This window comes from Myodes glareolus, chromosome 1 (assembly GCF_982192425.1).
Source record: "Myodes glareolus chromosome 1, mMyoGla1.1, whole genome shotgun sequence".
NCBI lineage: Eukaryota > Metazoa > Chordata > Mammalia > Rodentia > Cricetidae > Myodes > Myodes glareolus.
This window is the reverse complement of record NC_142026.1, coordinates 126,756,150-126,778,491: the sequence shown is the minus strand read 5'-3', so window position 1 is coordinate 126,778,491 and position 22,342 is coordinate 126,756,150. Positions and strand designations below refer to the sequence as shown.

General features: G+C 44.1%; 1 long non-coding RNA gene across 1 annotated transcript in view; it reads right to left on the bottom strand.

Moving 5' to 3' along the window:
• Positions 1 to 22,342, bottom strand: part of LOC148123568 (uncharacterized) — a 126,008-nt gene that overhangs the window by 44,526 nt on the left and 59,140 nt on the right. The window lies entirely within an intron of this gene.

The window sequence follows — 22,342 nt, the reverse complement described above, 5'->3', positions numbered from 1 at the left end:
GACAGGAGGGAAAATGTCGTTTCTGTTGTTTCCCTTCTCTGTCCTGCAGCCGCCGCCCAGCTTCCTTTTCCTCCTCTTTCCTTGCTGATTTTTCTTTTCTGTTTCTTTTGGGGGGGGCGAAAAATGGAATCTACTTCTGCAGCTTCCTTGGGCACCTTTTACAAGGATTCCTCCCACCCTTCTTTTGCCCTGCCTTCTGCATCTCTTGGCCTGCTCCTTTGCCACCTCAGGGCCAAAGGCGGAAATTTGCATTTGAAGTCACCCATAATGCCCAGGAACAAAAATATATTTTAAAATACTTTTCTAAGTTAAGGAAATCGAGGCGACAAATAAATACGTGTGTGTGTGTGTGTGTGTGTGTGTGTGTGTGTGTGTGTGTGTGTTGAATTCTCAATTCGATTTTTGTAGATGGTTGGCTGTGATGTCTTTATTGTTGTGGGGAGCCCTGGAGGCATTGTACTCGCTACCTTGGTTGCATGGAATTTTGCGGGAGTTTTTTTAAAAGAACACTGACTGGAGTAGAGAACATTTCTCCAGAAAGTTTCAAGCATAACAAAATAGAAAACCTTCAAAACTGGTCAAGGGGGCCCTCTAGTGGTAACACGCATCTTAAGTTCGCCAGGCAGAGAGCCAAGTTTAGCCTTTACTTGTAACTACATAGTAGTCCCTTTAGGCTTGTAAGTAATTGGAGGACCCCAGTTAGCAGCTGGATGTGGGAACCCGTGCTGATCAGAAATGTTTTGTAAATCAGAAAACAATGAAGTGGGAGTTTTCGGGCCCTGTGAATTCCGCTCTTTCTTGCTTACATTAAAAAATAAATCCATTTATTCTGAGATATGAGATTGGCTTACCTCAGAAAAAAAGATATTTGTTTTATAATTACCATCGTCTGTATCTTTCGCCGTTTACTCCCCTCTAAGGAGCCATAGCAGGTAGCTTAATTTGGAACGTTAAAGAGAAATCAAGCAAAACGTGCTTAAAATTTGGCAAAAACAGAAAAGAAACGTTTTAAGTCTGCTTTTTTTGAGCCGATCATTTTGTTCTCTGATCCATGTTATTTCAGGCTAACAAGCAATTCACTAACCTACACAACATTCATAAAAAGTATTCTCATTGTAAGAATGTAATTTTGGTTCACTGAATAAAAAGTTATTTCGGGGATATTTTGAATGTTTTTATATATGAAACACACAATATATGTATTAAATGAGTTTATGTACAAAACATATATATGACACACAGACACACACACACATATATATATTTATATTTTAAGCGACTTACATACCTATTTCACAGTGTGTTTACTGTAATGAGTTAAATGGGTTACATTTCTCAGTGTGTATACTGTTCAATAAAGGTGAAAACCAGAGAAATGAAGGTTGTGTCAAACCACCCCTGTATCTGCGCCTGTCTGTCATACATACAGGAGAGAGACAGGTTACACCTATGTAGCCCAGGCTGGTGTTGAACTTACATCTTTGTGCCAAAGCATCCCCAGTGTTTGGGCAGCAGTACTCTTATTTACAATGAGGAATTTATTGTGTGAACTTAGAATATGGGGATGATGTGAATGATTAAAATTAATTTTGCCTCATGTGGTTGACTTTGTTCTAACACAGAGAGCGATGCCGTGTGGACTGATGCGTGTTGAGTTTGAATTTAGATTACAGATGTGACGGCTTAAGGAGAGGGCTGTGATTTCTTTTTCTTGCTTTCTTTTTCTCTTTTAAAATCAATGCTAGATCCTTAGGAGATTGGGGGTGCTCAGCAGTTGTAAAGGCCAACAGATGGTTCTGCCATTCACTACCACCTTGAGGGAAGAGTCACTTGTTGCTACCATTTTTTTCTTATATACCAGGAATGCTGAACACTGAGTGCAGTTGGAAATCAAGGAGAGTGTGTGCCAAAGTTAGCAGGGAAAAAAATCCTAAGTTTGTGGGAACTGCTTTGAACATATGAACAAGTAGACACCAAATGTGCTTGAAAATTGAGGAAAAGTGAGACTGTGCTAGGGTGTGTGTGTGGGTGCATGGGGAGGCCAAAAGTTAGCAGGGAAAAAAATCCTAAGTTTGTGGGAACTGCTTTGAACATATGAACAAGTAGACACCAAGTGTGCTTGAAAATTGAGGAAAAGTGAGACTGTGCTAGGGTGTGGTGTGGGTGCATGGGGAGGCCAGAGACCAGCTGGAGTTGTTATTTGCCTTCCTATATTTCTCTCCACCTTTATTTTTTTTTTTTGTTTGAAATCTGATAGCTCTCTCTGAATATGGCTCACTGATTGGCTAGATTGGCTAGCCAATGAATTTCAGGGCTCCTTTCGTGCTACCCTCCCTCAAGCATTCAAGTTACAGATGAAGGGTGTTTTTGTGGGAGTGCTCAGAATCTGAACTCATGTCTTCCTCTTCATGCTTCTGTGGCTGTCACTTTAGTGACCTCTCTCCACTACCCCTTGTTACTGAATTCTTTTCTTTTGGTGTGTGTGGGGGGGCATGTGTTTTGAGGCAGGGTTTCTTTGTGTAGCCCTGGCTGTCTTGGAACTTTCCCTGTAGACCAGGCTGACCTCTCACTCACAGAGATGCTCGTGCCTGGGCCTGAGTGCTGTGATTAAAGGCCTGTGCCACCACCAAGGCCTGGCTGTTGTTGGATTCTTAATTAGCATTTCAGCACCCCCTTTTCTACTGACAGCAATTTCTTTCTTTTGTATTGAAAAAGTGAGAAAACCAGAACAAAGTGGTTATGAATGACAGCCTTGATAAATATACAATGGCATGGAAGAGCTGGGAACGTTAAATGTTTGTGGAGTCTGAGCTACAATGTTGTAGCTAAAATTTATGGTAGTGTGGGGAAAGGGAGTTAATTAATAAACAAGTAATAAACATTTAAGTGTCTCCTATGGATTAAATCCAAGAAGGCATTACTTATTTCTGCCAGATACCATATCTTAGGAATATAGCATAGACTTGTGAATTTTTGAAAACATTTCTATGGGTATATATAGTTTTGTGTAGTTTTTGTCTAAAAAGATCTCTTTGCTCATCTTGGGGGGTACTGGCTTAAGCCCAATAAATAATCCAGGACTTACCTTTAAGATTCAGACAATTTGATGGGGGAAACCACAGTTAGGTTAGAATATATCAATAGTGTTTTCTGTTATTTATTCTGTATCTACTCTTTAATGTTCCTCCTTTCCCTCTGGCTTTTCTTCCTCCTCTGTCTTTAGTATTAAAGCGTTTGCTAATTGGACTGGAGAGGTGGCTCAGAGGTTAAGAGTCCTGGCTGCTCTTGCAGGCTGCCTCAGTTCAATTCCCAAAAACCATATTGAGCTTACATCTGTAATGAGATCTGGTGCCCTCTTCTGGTGTGTGAGCATACATGCAAGCAGAGCACTGTATACATATGAGGTAAATCTTTAAAAAGAAATACTTTGCTGATTCCTGTTTGGCAGAAGCAAAAGGAAATGAAAGTTAACTTTTAAATTTTATTTATTTATTATTAGTATTCCCCCCCCTCTCTCTCTCTCTCTGTGTGTGTGTGTGTGTGTGTGTGTGTGTGTGTGTGTGTGTGTGTGATAGCTATGATCCTACAAGTGACTCACTAGGTCACTGTTACCATTTACTTCTGGGATCTTCTCTCAATTCTGTCCAGTCTACCTCTCATCATAGTAGATATGGGACCCAGCTACTGATGTGTAGGGCCCCGGGTCTACCCTTGCTCCTGGGATGCATCTTGAGGACAGTTTCTAGTCAGCCAGCTAAAGCATCCTGTTTGTTTCTGTGTACTGCACCAGCGTGGGCTGGAATCAAGAATCTCGGTGGAGGGTGTCCAGGTTGAATGAATTCACAGAGCACAAGGTTGAGGTGGGACAGCTTCTTTATTGTTCTGCTGGGGCTAGCTTTTATACCATGGCACCAAATGAGGAGGGGGCTGCGAAGGGAGTGTAACCTGACCTCAGCAGGGATCAAGGAACGGTCACCATGCACTCAAAATTCCTTTCCCAACTCCAGGAGCAGAGGGAATTTATTATGTTTTCTTTGCAGATAAGCACCTCAAATGGGGGCAGGGATATGTAACTCGGGGCTGCAGTTCCCACAATTCCCCCTACTTTATTTTATAGTGAGGGATCCTGTCTTAGGTCCTGCGAGGTAAGTACCTTCCCTTACCCATCATAGGGCCCCCGATGCCCTGTCTTAGGTTGGGGGGGGGGGTCTCCTCAATGGTTGCCCGTCCTTGGGGACCCTCATTTTTTCAGCATCTGGAGCCACAGCTCATGACTTCCGGGAGAGTCATGGGCCAGACTGAGTAACACCTGACAGTGTACAAGCTCAGTCATGGTGAAGATGTTTAGGACTCGTTTTAAGAGGAACAGGCCTACTGCCACCCCTATTAGTCCCAAGATCCCCAGGGATAAGGCACCTCCCCATCGCTGTGTCCAACCCCCATTCTGGGCCATGGTATTCCACCATCCCTCAGCAGATACAGGTTTGACACGAGTTTCATTAATTGCAATAATTTGATGTACCAAAGAGTGGGTAAAGTTTGCAAAGGAATCATTCCAAGGCCCCCGAAGGTAAGCATTAAGGCATTGCACCTCAAAGGACATATTTTTCACTTCCATAAGGGTCACACAGGCAGAATGATAAAAATGAGAACAAGAGGCTTGTTGCACCATCCACAAAACATTAATCTGTTCCTGTAATAAGGCTGGTTGCTGATTTAAATTTGACATCCCCAATTGAATATGTGAGGCAATGGTACTTTGAGTCTCTAAAGCCTGGATTACACGGGCAGCAAGAGTGTTAACAGTCTCTGCAGTAGGTGCATTCTGGGACACGGTGATTCCCGCAACTGTGGCAGCTGTGGCTGATATGGCAATAGCTGTGATGACTGCAGCGCTGATCCCAAAGTCTCTTCTTTCTCGATACAAGATAAGATCTCGTCCATCATGTGGGTCTTCTACCACCAGGGGAACCAGAGCAGGAATTCTCACCATCAGCACGGACTCATCCATCAGGGACCAGCAGTTGCTCAAAAAGCAGGAGCTGGAAGAACAATCAAGGACACCATCCTCCCCAACCGACCCATTAAAGGAGACAAACATAAAGGGAGGCAGAACACAAGCTAGGCTGACAATAGAGAAATTCATTCCTGCTGCATAATTAATCTGGAGGGATGTTTCAAAGATGTCTGATGTGTTCCATCTGGCTGTAGCATTGAAAGCCAAGCCCCTTTGAAGGGCTAAAGGCCTAATATCTGTACATGCAAGAGGGCCACAGAGAAACATTCCTACGAACGTAGGTGAAACTCTTGCCATATTTGGATTTCTATAGGAATAATCAAAGGCCCCTCTCAAGGAGTTTTTAAAAGTAGGTCTGTGACCAAACCACCATAAATATTTATCTCCCTCCAATTTCCATGGTTCCTTAGGAGCACAATTTCCTCAAGGTAATGGTAGGTACATTCTGAAGGATTGTGGTGTCTTCCAACATAAGGGAGCTAGTCTCGGAGAGGTTGGAAGTCCAGAAACATTTCTTTTAAAATTTATTGGGTAAAAGATATCTCTCAATCCAAAACAGGGATGCCCAGAAGAATTAGAAGAAAAGTCTCCCAAAGAATAATTACTAAGGACCATGCATGGTCCAGAAAGGGAGACACTAGACATCTCTGAAATATTGCTAATCCTCTGGAAGCAGAGGGCTTGGGATATATCAAACGTTAAATTACCCAGTGAAGATCTTTCTAATGCTGTATTTGCTGCAGGAACCCCCAATGTATAATTGGTGGAATAAAAGGATGGAAAAACAGAGCTCATTTTACTTACTGGCATCAGTATGGGTGGATTCCTCACCAGTGCCCATCTCAGGTCTCCCTCAATGTCCTTCACTTGAATCCATATTAACAGGGCCAGTAGGGCCTGGCTCCACTGGCCGAACATTCCGCTCCAGCACCCAGATGGGTTTTTTGGTTCCTGGAGGGAAGACACAAATGGCTCCCCTCACCCTAGCAAACATGGATGTGGGTGATTGCCATTGTCCTATGATACTATCCTTCCATCTAACCCAACCCAGAGATTGGGAAGGTTTCTGCCAATGTCTTTCCATTGCTGATAGACCTTGTTTAGCTACTGTTTAAAAATTTAAAATGTATAAAATTATAGATAACTGGGTATTTGGAGAGGTGATATACTCCCCCTTCTTATTTTTACAAAAAAAAATTGTTTAGGGGTAGCATGCATGCGCTCCACTATGGCCTGTCCTGTGGGATTATGTGGAATTCCAAAGGTATGTGCAATTTGATGTTCTTGGCAAAATTTTGCAAACCGTTGGCTGGTATAAGCCGGTCTGTTGTCTGTTTTGAGAAAATCTGGGAAAATCTTTGTCTATAGGCAAAAGCCTGTAGACAATGGGCAATAACATCCTTAATCTTTTCTCTTGAATGTAGGGAGGCATAAATTACCTTGGAATAAGTGTCTACAGAGACATGAAAAATTTAAGTCTGACAGCTTGAGATAAATGGGTAACATCCATCTGTCAAAGGTGGTTAGGACGGACGGAGGTCTCAAAGATTAACACCTTCATTGGGGGCCTTATGAAATGGAGCACAAGCTGGACATTGGGACGTGATTTGAGTAGCTGTGGCTAGAGTACAGCCAGGGTGAAACTTTAGAGAAGAGGTATTTAAATGATACTTTTCATGAAGATGATGGGCTCATTGTTCCTCAGAAAGGAACAATGCCATTGGGCGGGTGAGGGAATCTGCAAGCTTATTTCCCTCTCATAAGGGCCCTGGCAGATCAGTATGGGCCCGAATGTGGCCAACAAAGGCAAAAAACATTCTTTTGCATATAAGACTTTCTAGCTGAACCAAAAGGTGAAAAACCTGAGAGGTAGGTAATATGTATGGCGAGGTTTCCAATGACCCAACAATCCTTGCCACATAGATACTATCAGTATACAAATTGAAGGGTTGATCCTTGAAAAGAGAAAAGGTCATAAGGCAGGCTGTGAGTTCTGCAGCTTGGGCAGAAACTGGACCTAGGGGCTGCTTTTCTTTAATTGAATCAGAGACCACCACTGCATAGCCCTTGGAAGAACTGTCAGTGAACACTGAGCACACTCCCTTAAGGGGGGATGTATTAATAATTCTTGGAAAGATAACAGGATGATTCTTTAAAATTAAACGGGAATCAGGATAATGGTTATTAAAAATGGCTCCAGTGGTTGCGATGAACAAGGTCCATTCATCTTGAACCCTCTGTAGCCTTGTTATTTCCCCTTTTTGATAAGGGATTAGAAATTTATTTGGGATCCTGCCAAAAACTTGTAAACTAAAATCATATGCCTTCCATAGGAGCTGTAGCACCATTTCATAATATGGAGTCACCACCTTCTTAGGGGAAGCGGGTAAATGTAGCCAATAAATGGGTACCCCTTGCCAAAAAAAAAAATGCCAGTAGCTCTTAATGCCTCTGCAGGGAGCCTCCTCCAAGCCCAACCAAAGGGGAGGGGCCTGAGAGGTCCTGACTGCATCAGAAAGAAGATAGGGAGAGGGCTTGTCCTTCTCCCCAGAGGTTCCTTTTGTCTTTTCTTTTAAATGGGCCCTGCATAATTCCCGCTGCAGTGCTGCAATTTCTCCCTCTAAAGTTTCTTCTTCTGAGTCTGTTGATTCCCCCAAGCTCTCTTCAAAATCAGACAAAGAGGGATAGAGGCGTGTTTACGCTGAAGAATTTTGCTTGGAATGAGCCCCTAAGTTCTGAGAAGAAACTCTGTCCCGTGACTCATTTCCCTCCCCCCTGTCTGGAGGTTTTTTCTTTTTTAGTCTTCCTCTCCTCTACTTTACCAGGCCTCCCCTTAGCAGGCTGAGGGAGCAGTTCTGCCTCTGTGTCGGAAGCCACATCAGAACAAAGAGAAGCCTTAGTCTCACTATCTTGAATCTCAGATAACACCTCTTTTGTTGCTTCCAAGGCCTGCTTAACCCGGACTTTCTCTGTAAGCAAAGCATCCCCGATCAGTCTCCAAAGGGAGAACATGTGACTGGCAGGACTTCAGGCCCCTCCTTTCTCAAAGTTTTTTCAAGATCCCCACGAACCTGTTCCCATTCAGAAATATTGAGGGCTCCACTGGTGACAAACCAGGGACTCCACGTTTCTATAGTTTTAAGAAAATCTTCTAAAGTCTTAGTTTTTACAGCTGTTCCCTGTTCTTTCAACAATCTCTTTAACTGAAACTTTAACTCTGATTTACCCAGGATAGTCCCCATTACTTTTTGATTATCTCTTATAATTATCTCTTATAATTATCTCTTAATCCCCAATGTGCCTGGCCGGCTACAGGACGACCCAGTCCATTAATCTCTCTTTCCAATCTCGGGGGGGTCTCCAAATACCTCACCAGCGCGGGTGGGAAACAAGAATCTCGGCGGAGGGTGTCCAGGTTGAATGAATTCACAGAGCACAAGGTTGAGGTGGAACAGCTTCTTTATTGTTCTGCTGGGGCTAGCTTTTATACCATGGCACCAAATGAGGAGGGGGCTGTGAAGGGACTGTAACCTGACCTCAGTAGGGATCAAGGAAAGGTCACCATGCACTCAAAATTCCTTTCCCAGCTCCAGGAGTAGAGGGAATTTATTATGTTTTCTTTGCAGATAAGCACCTCAAATGGGGGCAGGGATAAGTAACTCAGGGCTGCAGTTCCCACACCTGTGCTCCCTCTGCCTCTCCTGGTGATTACCTGTAGGGCATTGTTTCATCTTTGGTATGGTAATTTCCTACCTGCCTGGGAGGAAATCCTTGTGCAGCAGCTAGGTATATAGGATTTCCCCAAAGTTGAATAAACGGCATTCGGCTGATCTCCTTTCGAATGACCCAGTGGTGCAGGAGAATTATCTGCATTCTGTCAGTCGTGTATTTTAATAAAATGCTGATTGGCCAGGCAGGAAGTATAGGCAGGTCAACCAGACAGGAAGTAGAGGCGGGGCGATGAGAACAGGAGTATTCCAGGAAGGAGGAAGTCCCTCTGCCACTCCTGCACAGACCACCAGAGAAGCAACATGTAAGCTGCCCCGCTGGAAAAGGTACTGAGCCATGTGCTAACATAGATAAGGATAATGGGGTAACATAATTTATAAGAGCTAATAAGTAGCCTTACCAAATGGGACAATCAGCTTTATAACTTATAGAGATCTCTGTGTGATTGATTTTCTCTGGGACTTGCCAGCTGTGGGGTACTGGGCAGGACAGAAACCCCAACAAGCCGGCCATCATGTAACAACCCAGGTCTCTTGTGTGTTCTTTCAATCTCCAGGCTCTTGCCCAACTCGCGTACGGTACAGTGGTGCAGTAACACAGATTCGGGTGTTACACTGATGGACCCTGGAGGCTGCATTGTCACTGGTATCACAGGACCAGAGGGCCCCTCTCTCTCATGGTCAAAGACCATGCCAGTAGCCACTTTGAAAATCTGGGACTGCCTCTGCTGTTACTGTACAAGCTCTCCTTCAAACTCTCGGGTCTCTATTGTGATTCTTTGTGATTGCCAACATGAACTTTACAAAGCACCCTAGCATGCATGCCTCAGTGTCACAGATTGTCCTCAGTCACAACACAGAAGACATGCATCTGGGCACACTCACCAGTCACATATTATCCATGGGGCCTTGTAGTATGAGGGCCAGCTTGTTGGGGTTTCTGTCCCGCCCAGTACCCCAACAAGCCAGCAAGTCCCAAGGAAAATCACACGGAGTCTATATCAGGTTATAAACTGATTGGCCCATAGGGTCAGGCTTCTTGTTAACTCTTATAACTTATATTAACCCATTATTCTGATCTATGTTAGCCATAATGGCTCCATACCTTTTTGAGCTGGGCAGGTTACATGCTGTCTCTTCGGTGGTCTGTACAGGAGTGGCTGAGAGAGAGCTTCTGCTTCCAGAATACTCCCAGTCTCTTTGCTCCACCCCTACTTCCTGTCTGGCTTTCCCGCCTATACTGCCTGCCTGGCCAATCAGCGTTTTATTAAAATATGATTGACAGAATACAGATAATTCTCCCGCACCATTTCCCTCTTTTTTTTTTAAACAAAGGAAAATACCCATAATCCATTTGTTGGGAATGTGGGCGTAGTATTTCAGGCTACTTCCTGCTGGTTGGGGGCGCTGATAGTCTTAAGGGGACCTAAAGAAAATTTAGAGTTATAATCAAGTCATGACTGGAGTATCCTGTGAGTCTTGATCATCTCAGGCAGCAGTCTTGAACCTGTTCTGGATGAAGAACTCAGACATCTGGGCCATCTGTTCCTGTCGGAGATTTCTCAGGTGGCCTTCCTTGATCATACTGGATTTTTCTTAACTCAGAATAAATCCAAAGCCTCTCGTTTTCTGTGGAAACAAAAGCAAAATCTCTTCTCCAAAGTAACATACCTTTTGACTTCAATTTTGAAGCCAAGGTATTTTCAAAATTCCTATCTTGGGTTAGTTCAGTAGCATTTATAAACAAAAGTCTTTTAGCAGTTGTTGCTCCTTCCTCAGCAATCAAACAATTTAAAGAGAGCATAATAGCATACAGTATCAAGATTCTCTGTATATTTTCCATCTTTATGTGGCTTTACTTTAACCTCTATTTCTTTTATTTTTACTTTTAACTTTTGGCTTTTTGAGACAGGTTCTCTGTATATATCTTTGTCCTGGAATAACTCTGTAGACCAGGCTGTCCTTGAACTCAGAGATCCCCACTGTCTCAGCCTCCCCAGCACTGGGATTAAAGGTGTGTGCTACCACACCTTGAACTCACAGAGATCTGTCTCTGCCTCCCAGGCATTGGGATTAAAGGTGTGTACTACCACACCTTGAAGTCACAGAGGTCAATCTACCTCTACCCCTTGAAGTCACAGAGGTCAATATGCCTCTGCCTCCCAGGCATTGGGATTAAAGGTGTGTACCACCACACCCAACTACTCTCTTTCTTTCCTTTTAACTTTAAGAACTTTAACTTTTAGCCTGCATATACACACTGTAAACCATTTAGAGGTTTTCTTTATCTTTGAATCTCTCTTTATTGTTTATCTCTCTTTTTCTGACCACATGAGCCTTTAATTTACAAAGCAATATGGGAAGCCGTGGCTTTGACAGCTAGATCCAGCTCATTTCTTAGCTTTTCAGACTCATAGCTGAGATACCAGCCACAGCTGTGTTCACTGCCACAACTTGTCGTGTTTCAAGGTCCTTGCTAGCAAGCAAGCTGCATCATTCTGCTCACAGACCACACTCAGTCGGACTGCCTGCCTGCAAGAGTCAGAGTTTGTCCTGGCAGGACAGCCCAGAAAGCCGGCACTTCAAAACAGCACAGCTTTTTTCCTGCTACGACCGAAAAGCATGCGCTCAGCTCTCCACCAACAGCATCCAAGTGTTTCGTGGCAGGACCTCCCAATGAGCTGCAAGGTTTTGCAGCCAAGGCTGAGTCAAGAAGCCTCTCCTAGATGAGAGCACTTGCCCGCCTCTAGCAAGCAGAGCAGAACCGAAAAACTGCTGCCACCAAGAAAACATACCCCACTCTACTCTTTCCCAAACTCTCCCAGGCCTTCCGTGGACTCACCTATCCACGTCTGGGCGCCATATGTAGTATGAGGGCCAGCTTGTTGGGGTTTCTGTCCCGCCCAGTACCCCAACAAGCCAGCAAGTCCCAAGGAAAATCACACGGAGTCTATATCAGGTTATAAACTGATTGGCCCATAGGGTCAGGCTTCTTGTTAACTCTTATAACTTATATTAACCCATTATTCTGATCTATGTTAGCCATAATGGCTCCATACCTTTTTGAGCTGGGCAGGTTACATGCTGTCTCTTCGGTGGTCTGTACAGGAGTGGCTGAGAGAGAGCTTCTGCTTCCAGAATACTCCCAGTCTCTTTGCTCCACCCCTACTTCCTGTCTGGCTTTCCCGCCTATACTGCCTGCCTGGCCAATCAGCGTTTTATTAAAATATGATTGACAGAATACAGATAATTCTCCCGCACCAGGGCCTTTAACTTACAAGAGCAGAAATAAGCATTTTAACAGAGACTACCTGTGCACAACCCTTTAGCCATTAACAGTAGAATCTAGGGGCCATATGCCTGTCTAAATGGAACAGCGACCCTGGGAGAAGAGCTGCACCTGCTGTGGGGTGAGGAGTCCTCCTTATCTGAATCCTTTCTCTCCTTCAAGAAAGAACTCTGGGATCTATGAGAAGTGGTTATTTGGTGGACACTGGGTCCAGGATCCTAGCTTTGTCCTGGCTGGCGGTTCTCATATGGTTAATTATCAATTTCTATCTGCATGTAACTTGCTGACCATCTGTTTGCCTGTAGAATCTGTGTGTTCTGTCACTTTGGTTGCACACACCCACCCTGAGGTCAGAGCCTGGGTTACATACATCCCAGAAATCATCAGAGCCCTGGTCCCTCCATGATGCTGTCCCCTGACCTCTCCACTTTGGTCTACTACATCAGGACATTTCTGCCCATGTTCCTGATGTCTCATTTCAGGAACACCATCTGCCTTGCCTACCCTGGCCTTGTATAGTTTTCATCTCTGGGCTTCTGCAGAGTTCCATGTCCTTCTCCTTGGGCAATATTTCCATGCATGACATGCAAGAGTCCTCCATGCTCTCCTATGGAACAGAGTGTATCATGAGGGGGCCTGCTTGTTTGTTGGGGTTTATGTCCCACCTGGTACCCCACAGGAGGCAAGCCCCCCTCCCAAAATCACAGAGATCTCCATAACTTATAAAACTGATTGGCCCATTAGCTCAGGCTACTTATTAGCTCTTATAACTTATGTTAGCCCATTATTTTTATCTATGTTAGCCACACGGCTCAGTATTTTTCACAGCTGGGAAAGTTACATCTTGCTTCTCGGTGGTCTGGGCAGGACTGGGAGGAATGGGCTTCCTCCTTCCTAGCCTTCTCCTGTTCTCATCACCCCGCCTCTACTTCCAGTCTGGTTGACCCGCCTCTACTTCCTGCCTGGCCAATCAACAGTTTATGTAAAAATACATGATTGACAGAATACAGATAATTCTCCCACACCAACAGAGTAGACATATTTCATATTAAATCCCCTTTGGCCTATATACATTTCTTAGTCTTTACACACGCCCTTCATTACCAGGTTTAGAAGTTCTTGATTTTCTATTTCATGCAGCCTCTGACCAGGTCCCTGAAGCCACTCCTGGGATCAGTGGTAAGCTTGTCTAGCCCACTTGTGGAGTCCCAGGTCTCTTAGAGACCTTGTCTAATCAATACTACTGTGGCACAGTTGTGAGAGGTTATAGAAGTGTTTTCCTTGCTAAAGACTGGGGATCTATATATAAATACTTTCTTCTAAGGCATTCATCATCATCATCTATTATTATCATTATTGCTATCATTAATTGGTACATGTTTGGAAGTCAGGGATGCTTTCTTTAAATCACCTTCATAATTCACTGTTCCTCCTACCACAAAAACAGCTGGTGAAAGAAAGAGACAATTTTCTTGATAGGTAACACATACCAAAATTAAATAGAGACCAGATAGAAATTTGAAATAGACCTATACCCCTAAGAAATTAGAAACAGTCATTAAAAACCTCCCAATCAAAAACAAACAAACAAAGAAACAACAACAGCAAAACAGGGCCAGATGGTTTCAGCACAGAATTCTATCAGAATTTCAAAAAAATAGCTAATACCAACACTCCTCTGGTGTAGGAAGTCCTTCTGTCTATGTGTTGCTTGTATTGGTTAATGAATAAATCTGTTTTGGCCTGTGGCTTAGCAGCAAAAAGCAAGGCAGGACTTCCAAGCAGATAGAGGAGGGGAGAGTAGGCAATCAGGGAAAAGTCATGTAGCCTTCACTGAGGTCAGAGGCCTGTGCTAGAACCTGGCAAAACTTTGCTGGGAGGATATGACCTCATGACGATACACAGGTGAACAGAAATGGGTTAATTTAAGATATAAGAGTAAGCCAAAAATATGCTTAAGCTATTGTCCAAACAGAATTGCAAAAAATACAGTTTCTGTGTGATTAATTCGTGGTCTGGAAAGCCGGGAACAAACAATTGGCCTCTGTCTACACTCCTGATATTGTTCCACATATAGAACATTGCCAAATTCTTTTTATGAGGTCATAGTTACCCTGATAGCCAAACCACACAAAATTGCAACAAAGAAAATTACAGACCAATCTTCCTCATGAACATTGATACAAAAATACTCAATAAAATACTGACAAACTGAATCCAAGATCCAAGAACACGTAAAAAATAATAGTCTACCCTGATTAAGTTGGCTTCATCCTAAAGATGAAAGGATGTTTCAACACACAAAAATCTATCAATGTAATCCACCATATAAACAAACTGGAATGAAAAACCACATGATCATCTCATTAGATGCTGACAAGGCTGTTGCTGAGATTGGAGTAGAGAGTGTAGCAAGGGAAGGAAGAGGGGCAGAAGGAGTCTAAGGTACTGGTAGGTGTGATAGAGTTTGAGATGGAAGACAGAGTTAACAGGGTAAGGCCCTGGAAAGGAGATTAAGACAGAGAGTGAAGGTAAGATAAAGAATAGGCCAGGAGGCAGTACCACACCCTGCTCAAGGTCAAGAGAAGGTGAAGATGGGTTGGGGAGAGAATGGAGCATTGGGAGTTGGGGGTTGAAGAGACAAGTTAAAAGGGATAAGGAGGAGAGAAGTCAGTGAGAGGTGGAGGGAAGCCAGCAGAGCAGAGAGGAACCTACAGCTGGGCTAAAAAGAAGGACCTGGGTGTGGTCCTATACAGTAGGGGTAGAACAGGAGTTGGGGGAGAGGGGTGGTGGTGGAGGAGAGTTGAAGGTGAGGCCAGCCAAGTTTGGGGACCTGACAAAGAGACTGGGAGGATATGAAGAAATCCCACAGTCCCTGATAATTCCTCTCTGTCAGCAGACACAAGACTGTGGCATTGACCCACAGGATTGACTTTTATTCCTTGACTTTCTGCCCTGCTTCAGCTGCTTAGGATCTCCAAGGGCACAGTCAATTTGTGTGGGAAGCGATCACATGGAGTGGGAAGCCTGGGGACACCAGAAGCAGGGAGCCCTGGCTGCTTAGCTTCTGCCTGGGTGTCGTGGCGTGTGTCAGAGAAAGGACCTGAGCTTCCTAAAGACTTCTGGAAGCTGATGTAACCACACAACCTCTAAGAAAAAAGAGAAGGGGTGTGACAGACAAACCCCAAACTGCCTGAAGTCACAACCCTGATTTTGAAATTTTCATGAATATCACCAGCAGGAAGCTGGTGTCTATTAGAGTGCCCTTCACATCTGAGGCTGGGTTTAGAGAAGGAAACCCAAGGCCTCGGCCACAGTGACCAAGCTCATTAATTGCATCTTGGCTCGGCTCCCACTGGCTCAAGCTCCCATGAGTTTGGAGGATTCGACACAGGACTTGAGGGGACAGAGGGGCACAGGATCCAAGATGAAGTATGCTCCTAGCTGAGCTGATGATCCTGGGCCTCCACCCCCATCCTCCACTCCCCATCCCCTCAGGCTCCTTCTGGATGAGTGTACAGTCCAGACCCTGGGGTTTGCTCTCTATCTCACCCCTCACTCTCTCTCAGAGGCTTTGAGAAAAGCTGAGAAGTTTCAGAACAAATACAACAGGATGGCGAGACCACAGTAGAAGAAACAAAAGTTCACTGTGGCTCAAACAGAAGCCCCTGAATCTCTAAAACCATAGATGTTTCCAGGGACAGGAGTCACACCACCCCAGGTCCCTCCTCTTTCTCCTCCTTTTTTTTCTCATTGTATAAACCAGGTTGCCAGCTTACACCAGTTCCCTCCATCAGCCTTCTTATAGCTGAGGGCAGAGGTCACCACACACAACTTCACTGACTGCTTCATATACTGACCCAGCACCCAGTTCACCATCCTTACATCCCCTTCCCCACCCTCCCACTCAGGAAGGTGCTTTATCACCTTCTCAATCAGCTTGCACTACAAGGTCCTGCCTGAGGACACACCCAAGAAATCCATGCACTCTTACCCATGGAACATAAAGTAGGGATAAGGGGCAAAGTTTAAATAACATAGGATGCTGCCAGTGGTGCTGAGTAAGGCATAAGGAAGCCTGTGCTCTTTCCTCCCAGACCCCCAGGCTAACTCCTGGGCAGGCAGTAGCAGATAATGGTGTTCATTTCAACAAGCATCGTATAGCTTTTATTTACAGAGCACATAATAACATTGACAACTTGGCAAGCCACTCCCTATCTACATCAAACACTCTACCCCAGCTTCAGTGTGAAAAGAGCTCAAGATATTGGGGGACAACAGGAGACCACGTTTGGCCTCTGTACTCATCTTCTGACAGCAGATTAGGCAGCATCCTGTATCCCAGCATTGGTACCCATTCCCCTGAGCACTCTCTCCAAGTGATGCCAAAGTTGTGTGCTAAACAACCAGGAATGGTCCTGTGCTGCTGTGCCTCCTGGGTCAGCTGGAGAGGATATGGGAGTTCCTGATGTTTGTGCCTGGGAATGAGGATGCACCTGAGTCAGAGATGCTGGCTGAGGGAGAGGAGAAATGTCCTTCACTTCTTCTAGGATAAGATTCCTACAACCATCAGGGGAACTGGAGATGTTCTGTCAGACAAGACTCATTGTTTCTCCCTGCTAGGCAACTCTCAACATGTATGACCACCATGTCCCTTCTGGATATGTCTCACTTCTGGACATCTTGTCTGACTGTGATCTGTTCACATAACAACCTAATGGGAAAGAACTCACCTTATCATGTCTGCCTGAGGCATGATGGGCCTTGTGATAGCCCAGGACCACAGGCTGCTCTCTCTCAGGGCCCAGGACCATGTCAGAAGGCACAATGACATGAAGTGTATCCTCCTTATTGCAGGTGCTCCTGCCCAAGCAAGGTGCTTCTCCAATTAGACACTGCCAAGAACTCCATCCAGGAGTAATTTCCTAGAACCGACACCTTGAACTGACAGATTGTTCTAGGTACAATGGAGAGGCAGAGAACTCAGTACTGTTCAATCTAACAGGCTGGGTGCCTCAAAGGTGGCAATCTGACAGTGAAAGCTGGCAACTGCTGACATAGAGCCATGACCTTGTCACTAAAGTATACCTGTGTTGGTGGCAGTAATAGACACTTCCTCTTTGTGGTGACCTGGGTTGGGTCACCCCACTGATGGAGGGTCTTGCTGTGATTCACTCTCCCCTCTGGAAATCCCCTTACAGACACAGAGCATCTCAACCATTCTCCATATCTGCTAAACCAGTCAGGCCAACAATGGAGTCCACTGTCACTACCCCTACAGTTCTGTCCTCTGTGTTTTAACTTATAGTGCCTACTATAGAGTAAACACAACAAGGATATAGGGGAATGTGTTGCAATAGTGTTGCAGGAGTACCCTGACTTATTGGGAAGCCAGGATATACTTATAGCCGCAAAAGAACAGGTCTGGAGGGGTAGAACCTCAATAGGGCAGCTCTGGATGGGTAGAGCCTCAATAAGACAGCTCTGGAGGCTAAAACCACAGTAGGACAGTTCAGAAGCCTGTAGCCACAATAAGACAGCTCAGCCCTGGAGGAAAGGTGTCCTGACTATAGAGAAGCCAAGCTACCTGAAACTGACGTGTAGTCGGGGATGGTCTCGCAAAGGACATAGGAAGCCTGCTCTTCTCCTGGAGAGCCTCTACAGCTGAGCTCTGTGCCCTCAAGGGAACATTCTAGCAGAGCTATCTATCTGCTTCTTCTCCTGACCAAGATGCTTCTTCTGCCAACACTCTGTTAAAGGGAAAACTCCTGCAGAAATGTAGCAATCTCCTCTGTCTCTGGTGAAAAGTTGTTACTTTTTCCTACCTGGCCTTGCTCAGCCCCCTTAAGGAGAATCCTAGCAAGGTTCTTCTGTTCTGCTCCACCTTGTTGAGGGTCCCTAGAAAGGATCTTGGCAAGGTTTTTCATCTCAGTCCCCTAAAGGATGTTCCAGTCAAGTTCTTTTGGTCTGTGCCAGCAAATGAAGGTCATCACCAAAGACTCTTTTAAGAAAGATTTATTTGGAAAGGAGGAATCGAGGAGAGTGGCTGCCTCTGCCAGGGAGGGAGTAAAGGCAGCTCTTAACTGAAGGGTGGAGAGGCTTATATAGGGCTTCTCAGGGGTGGGGTTTTCCCTAGAAGAACAGGGATTGGTTTGTTTTTCCCTGCTTGGGGATTGGTCAGTTTAACTGGTCAGGAGCAGACATGGATCTGACTTCATGGCCAACTGTGTTTCTTTCACTGGTTTGTTTTAGCTTTTTAACTTTAATCTTAGGGCCAGGGTATATTTTTTTCACTGGCTCTGATTCTAGGAACAAAGTGTGTTTCTTTGACACTAGTTTGAGAGCCAGGGCACATGTCTTTAGTTCCTGGTTCAGGGATAAAAAAGTTTCTCTCTCTGGCGCAGGTCTCAAATATAGGGTGTGTTTCTTTCTCTAACTCTGGGTTCAGAGTCAGGGTGCTCAGTGATTGTTTAGTTTCCTGTTCCAGTTGTCCCTTTTATCCTACAATGTAGGCAGCACTGATGTAAAAACTATACACTGCACTACAGATACCACTCACAGCTTCCCCCACCCCTGCTCTACTGTACCCTCCTCTCCCAGTAACTCCCATTTCCTTTTTATATATTCATGTTCTGCTGCCCTTCATCTCTGCCTTATACCCTCTCTCCCATCTCCTGAGCCTTCTTTTATTTCCTGGTTTCTCCCCACACTTACACCCCATTAGATAACTATATTTAACTTTTAGAAGCTGTGATCCACAAGGAGTTCACAGTCATTTGAGATACAATCTGGAGAGAGGTGGGATTTCTGTGATTCACTGGCCAGACACCATAGCCAACTCAGAGAGCTGAGACCTGTGGAAGACACTTGATGGAGGAGGGTTATCTGTCTATTGTGTTATTTTCATTGGTCAATAAAGAGACTGCCTTGGCCCTTTGATAGGACAGAAAATTAGGTAGGCGGAGTAAACAGAACAGAATGCTGGGAAGAGGGCTATGAGGCAGAAGCCATGGAGCCAGCCACCAGGTCAGACATGCTGAATCTTTCCCGGTAAGCCACACCTCATGGTGTGATACAGATTATTAGAAATGGGTTAATATCAAGATATGAGAGTTAGTCAGTAACTAACTCTCTAGAGATAATGGGCCAGGCAGTGCTTAAATGAATACAATTTGTATGTTGTTATTTCTGGGACTAAGCTAGCCGTGGGGGAGCCGGGTGAGGCGAAAAGCAGGCCTGCCCGCGGCCCCTTTCTACAGATGGCGCCCACGTGGATAACTGCATCCACATAAAGCCTGAGAAAGTTTGGAAAAGAATAGAGTAAAGCATGTTTTCTTGGTGGCAGCAATTTCTCGGGTCTGCTCTGCTTGCTAGAGGCAAGCAAATGCTCTCATCTAAGAGAGGCTTCCTAACTCAGCTTTAGCTGCAAAACGTTGTAGCTCATTAAGAGGTCCTGCCACGAAACACTTAAACGGTGTTGGTGAAAAGCTGAACGCATGCTTTTCGGGTTTTCAGTCGTAGCAGGAAAAAAGCTGCGCTGTTTTAAAATGCCGGCTTTCTGGGCTGCCCTGCCAGGGCAAACTCTGACTCTTTCAGGCAGGCAGTCCGACTGAGTGTGGTCTGTGAGCAGAATGCTGCAGCTTGTTTGCTAGCAGGGACCTTGAAATGCCACAGAGCTGTGGCAATAAAAATGGCTTCAGCAGTACCTCTACCATGAGGCTGAAAAGCTAAGAAATGGCCTAGATCCAGCTGTCAAAGCCACGGTTTTAGGCTCATGTGGTCAGAAAAAAGGAGAGATATACAGTAAAGAGAGATTCAAAGACAAAAAAACCTAGATGGTTTATAGTGTGTTACAAATAAATACAGGATAAAAGTTAAAGTTCTTAAAGTAAAAAGAGAGTAGTTATGTGTGGTGGTACACACCTTTAATCCCAATGCCCGGGAGGTAGAGGCATATTGACCTCTGTGACTTCAAGGGGTAGAGGTAGATTGACCTCTGTGACTTCAAGGTGTGGTAGCACACACCTTTAATCCCAATGCCTGGGAGGCAGAGACAGAAGGATCTCTGAGTTCAAGGTGTGGTAGCACAGGCCTTTAATCCCAGTACTGGGGAACAGAGACAGACAGATCTCTGTGAGTTCAAGGACAGCCTGGTCTACAGAGTTATTCTAAGACAAAGATATACAGAGAACCTGTGTCAAAAAGTAAAAGTAAAAATAAAAGAAATAGAGGTTAAAAATAAAACTGCATAAAGATGAAAAATACACAGAGAATCTTGATACTGTATGCTATTATGCTCTCTTTGAATTGTTTGAATGCTGAGGAAGGAGCAGCAGTTGCTAAAAGATATTTGTTTATAAATGCTGCTGAACTAATCCAAGATAGATAGGTTGAAAATACCTTGACTTCTGAACTTGGATCTAAGGATATGATACTTTGGAAAGGAGGTTCTTCTTTTGTTTTCACAGAGGATGAGACCCTGTGGATTGCTTCTATCCCAATATGGTATGATAGACCACGCCCTCCTGAAAGGTTGCTGTAAACACCCTCAAAAAATTTCTTCACTCAACTGCCGACTGAGATGAACCTGGCAGACAGGTTATACCATAAAAGACCTGATTAACTGCGCCCCTATACAGCAGGAAGAAGTTTGGAGAGAAATAACTACGTCCATATTCCCAAATATTGTTTATAAATGTTCTTTTACATTTAAAGGAGGATATGATATAGATATGAATAATTTCATTGGTATGGATTTTAAGGTCAATTTTGTTATATGTATATATATTTCTGATATTGACTGATGTATTGTGATTGTGTAGTTCATTTTAAAAATGTAATGTATAATTAAAAATATAGGTTGTTAATGGATAATCATTGATAATAGTCAAGCTTGTAGTAATGTTAGTTTGATTTTCTAGATGTACATAGATATATTTCAGATAGGCATTCTTCATATCTTTCAAAGACTACAGAACATGGCATTTAATGTTTTAATAACTTAGGACTTTTCATAACAATGAGACACGTCTGCTCCTGGCAGCACCAATCTACTTCAAGAGGAAGATGGACATTGAAGAGGCTCCTTATGGAGTTTGATAGCCATTTTGGGCAAGAAACTGCTCTTGCCTGGACTGTTGTATAAACTGGACACAGAGAACCTGCAGAGAGAGGACTGCTGAACTTGCCTAAAGGTGAGATGATCTTTCGGGGTTCCTGATTCATGAAAGAGTCTGCGAGACATTCTGCAGGACACAGCAGATAGTGACTGAACTGCCTTTGAAATTTCCTGCTTCATGGAAATGTCTACTGGATATTATGGGCCTAAAGGCCAAAAATGGATGCCCCAACGATACAGAGGAACTTTGGGTGACTGTCCAGGCAGCGAGATGTCTCTGTCATTTCTAGAGTTTTGGAAGTTGCTTACTTCTTGTTTACTTAGGTAATATATCCTTCTGGAGTCTTTGATGGAGCTGAAGAATGGATAGTCATAGTTATAGTTCTCCATTATTATGATAAAGATTTAGTTATAAATATTGTGACTGTAATTCTTGCTTGATAACTGTTTTGTTATGTGTAATTTTACTATGTTAAAATGAAAGTCTTTCTTTTTTGCTTAAACAGAAAAAGGGGAAATGATGGAGGAGGGTTATCTGTCTATTGTGTTATTTTCATTGGTCAATAAAGAGACTGCCTTGGCCCTTTGATAGGACAGAAAATTAGGTAGGCGGAGTAAACAGAACAGAATGCTGGGAAGAGGGCTATGAGGCAGAAGCCATGGAGCCAGCCACCAGGTCAGACATGCTGAATCTTTCCCGGTAAGCCACACCTCATGGTGTGATACAGATTATTAGAAATGGGTTAATATCAAGATATGAGAGTTAGTCAGTAACTAACTCTCTAGAGATAATGGGCCAGGCAGTGCTTAAATGAATACAATTTGTATGTTGTTATTTCTGGGACTAAGCTAGCCGTGGGGGAGCCGGGTGAGGCGAAAAGCAGGCCTGCCCGCGGCCCCTTTCTACAGACACTGTTTCCTAAAGCAAGATGGATGGAACCTGTGAATCCACACTAAGGTTTGTCTCTGTTCTATAAGTATAACACACACACACACACAGAACCCTTCACAAACATACACAAAACACACCTAAAAGTGACAACAAATTCAGAATTTTTCTACCAAGGATCTGGACTTTTCCTATGTAAAAGCCTCTTGTAAAACAGAAAAAAAAATCATTCATTTTTATCTGATGATTCTCTCCACCATATTTGTGCAGTGCCCATGGAGTGGGACAGAATACAAACCTC